Here is a 4,213-nt window from a genome sequence, read left to right on the forward strand (position 1 = left end):
GGTTTGAGTTTTTTTTTTTTTTTTTTTTTTTTTGCTTAAGCCGAGTTGAGCTTTTACTTGGCAAAAAAATCTAGGCTTGACTCGACCTTTTGACTCGAGTTTTATCAAGCTGAGCAGACTCACGTTTTTTATTTATTTTTATTTTTTTACCTACAGGCAGCTAAGCATGTAGGCCTAGTTGCTACCTTTGTAGGGAAAGCAACTTGCTACCCTATTTAAAATAAATAAATAAATTAATTAAAATTTAAGGCTCACTTCTTCACTAGCTGAAAAGTGGCCTACGCCATGAGCTGCCCTATATAGCTCGACGAGCAACACGGGCTGGCTCGGGCTTAGGCTCGGTAGAAACGAGCTGCGAACGGGCTCAAACTTTTTTTGGATCAATTCACGAGTCACTTCGCTAACGAGCCAAATTAACATCCCTAATTTGCATTCATTTCTCCGTCAGTTGACCAAGATAAATTGACTTTAACTGTATTTGATCAAAATGGTGATATAATAACTTAACACTTTTCTCATTAGATAATTAAAATCGTTAAATTAAAAAAATTAAATAAATACTTCATCTCTCTTTCTACTTCCCCACCTCCCGCCCATCTAGACTGACAGATTTTACTGAATACTTTCTCGTGTATTCCTTCACTTTATAGTATGGTACAAAACTATGTAAGGAAAATATATAATGGAAATTAATCCCGATTTTGTGTGATAATTAGCTAGCTATTCAAGGTAATAAACTAATCAGCTAGTAATAGACTTTAATATCCCCTTCAAATTGATGATGGTGAGTCCACAATCATCAATTTGCTCGCGAGAAAATTATGACGAAGTCGAGTCAAGATATTTTCAAGTTGATGGATAATGGAAACGTGGAGAGAACTGATGACGTTAGAATCATAGGCATCTTGAATGTAATGACTGTCCATTTCAATATGATTGGTGCGTTCATGGTACATATGGTTAACGACAATCAGAACAGCACTAGTGTCACCACCATGGAGAGGCGTAGGCTGTGATTGGAAAATACCAAGTTTTGCAAGAAGACCATGCAACCACACAACCTCAGCACATGCAGCGAACATAGCGCGATATTCAGCCTCAGTATTGGACTTAGAAATACAAGCATGCTTCTTACATTCTCGAGAAATAAGACTATCACCTAGAAAGATACACCATCCAGTAGTGGATCGACAGGAGTCAGGGCAACCAGCCCAATAAGCATCACTATAAGTGGTAAGGTCAAGCGGAGTCCCTCAAGGGAAGAACAGACCACTATAATGAGTCCCAATAAGATAGCGAATAATGTGACAGACAACCACCAAGTGAAGATGACGGGGAGTGTTTATAAATTTGCTAATAGTATGAACTACGAAGAAAATATCTGGACATATAACAGTGAGATAACCACCTACCAACTTTCGATATAGAGGAGGGTTTGGAACAATATTGCCTACGTCTTTTCGATATTCAACATTAAACTCCAACGAAGTATCAACCAAAGTAGCATCAGATAACTCAACCAACTTGATTAAGTCCTAAGTATACTTATGTTGATTCAAGAAAATACTATATTGTGCTGTATGAAATTCCAAGCCAAGAAAGTAAGTGAGATGAGTCAAATGACCAAGGTCTTTCATATGAAAGATCGAGCGAAGATGTTCCTAAAGCTTTTGAATGAGGATGCAATCAGATCCAGAAATAATAATATCATCCATATATACTAATAAAAAACGATCCCAACAGTACTTTTGTGCAAGAACAGAGATGCATAATATTTACTTTGAATAAATGAAAAATCCAAAAGAGTGCAACGGAACTTGTCAAACCCTGCTCGATGAGCTTGTTTAAGACCATACAAAGGGCGTTTGAGCTTACATACAGAGTGGGAACAAATTTTGGATGGCATTTGAACGAACAAAAAAGTGGGTGGCAGAGATAGAAGTTCAAATCATGTTGAAAATATTATACTGAATATATAAACAAAAAAAAGAAGAAGAAGAAGAAGAAGATGATAGAAATCAATAGCTCCCTTACGTCATTATGATGTTAGAAATATTGTAACAATATGGTGTCTTGTAATGTACACTTGGTGTCAAAAAATAAAATAAAATAAAATGAAGTTGGAAATATGATTATACAAGGGGAAGGCATAATGTTCTCACAACTTTTTAGAATTAATTTTCGTCAATGGCATTTTTAACTTAATTATAATTATATTTTTCTATTGAAAAATCATATTGATCGGGGCATTCATAATATTATAGATTAATATTTCAATCTCAATTAGATCGATCCTTTATTGAGCATGTTAATTATATTAGTTACATTCTTCAAAATTATACATTTATGAATATAATTAAAAAGTGCACAAATGAAGAGATTACGATTTTACTTTATGTATTTTAAAGTTTTAGGATTCACGAGCCTACCTTATCTATCCACTTAATCTTAATCATCAAATTTCGAAACCAACCAATTGCGTGCATCTAGTTGAATTCTTCTAAACTAATTCATTTACCTCTCTCGAATTCAAATCAACTAGGCTCAATTAAGTTAATAATTATACATACATAAATCAAAATAAGTTTTAATTAAGAGCAGTCAATCACCGAATAAATAAATTAAATACCACAAAATTAGTACCAAATGTATATCTTCTTTTCATCAAAATTTCGATTTTTAATATGTAGTCCAAACAAATTACTCATCTTTTGATTTGTTGTCGTTCATAAATAAATGGATTAATGATCGAATAATCCAAAGTCATGAATAATATAAGTAAAAATGGTCCAGAAATATCAATTGAAGATCAACACTTAATAATTAAAATTAAGGTTCAAATTTAAACTATATCATTCATCCCAATTCATTATTTTAATATCACTTCTTGAAGAAGAAAATTACAAGTCAGATATAGAGTACACTATCAATTCAAAGAGGAAACGAGAAAAAAAAAGTGTCGGGATGCGAAACCACGATCAACATCCGCTGATTCTTCTTCACCCATGATTGGAGCAATTTCTTTCACGACATCTGACCACAACATTCTATAAAATGGTTTACAACAGTAAGTGATAGACGCACATTTGTATTTCGAATGCATACTTAAAAATTTTGAAATTTTAAAATGGGGTTCTGAAATTTGTTCATTTTTGTTTTGTTTACATTTTTCTCCTTTATTTATCGAGAATGTATGCTCCTACAGTAAGAGGTTTCGAAAATGCTCCTGAACATGGTAAGTGTCCCTATTTTGTGGTTTCTCAGTTTTTTACGTGTTCTGGTTTGAATTTTGACCTATTACATGTTCATATGTTGTTTAAGACTCAGTTCGGTTTGATTGATTTTATTGATTTTTCGATTTTTTTGGCCCAGTCCTTGTCCTACATTTTAATTAAACAAGAGGTCTGCAGTCTTATCATATTGTTGCACTTATGTTCGCAGCTTTATTCTCAAAATATTTTTATCTTCAACCAGGGGCGGACTCAGACCGTTCGAACTGTGGGGTCAATTTTTTTTTTTTTCGAACAACATATTATGCACAAAAAGGAAAAATCGGTTGTTTGTTGTTCATGTTCGATATTTGTACTTTGGGAAGAAATCGGTGGATTATATGATATATCTATGGACTAAATAATGGATATGGACCATGTGATATGGATATAGATTTAGGATTTGGACTTTTTGGGGCAAAAAATTAAGTGTTCAACAAAAAAAAAAAAAAAAAAAAATTAATTCCAGAAAACTGTGGGGTCATTTGACCCCCACATGACCCCATGTGGGTCCGCCCCTGTCTTCAACCATTCAGTTAATTATAATAGCATGTTCGTGATAACGGCTTCCATCCAAAATATCCGTTATAAGGACGTAAAAGACTTGCTATTCATATTTCAAAACAAGTAAAACAGCAACAAATACTACAACATAATATTTTTCCTCATTGACTAACAAAGTTTTTGGATAAAAGCTATCCCCAGGAGCTCGATGTGCTAATTAAATGAAGATTGATGATAATAATTCAACAAAAAATTGGGAGTATAAATACAACAATAAGAAAAGATTGAAAATTTTAGAGCAATCAGAAAGTTGTGCAATAAAAGTGAGGTGTCGTTGGAACCGCCCTTATGAAAAGACAATGCTAATATAAAAAGGAAAAAAAAATAATTAGAAAAAAATAAATTTTTCTTCTTTTAACTAAAAAAAACATTGCCATCCA

The sequence above is a fragment of the Olea europaea genome, chromosome 2, assembly GCF_002742605.1.
Source record: "Olea europaea var. sylvestris chromosome 2, O_europaea_v1, whole genome shotgun sequence".
In the NCBI taxonomy this organism is placed as follows: Eukaryota; Viridiplantae; Streptophyta; class Magnoliopsida; order Lamiales; family Oleaceae; genus Olea; species Olea europaea.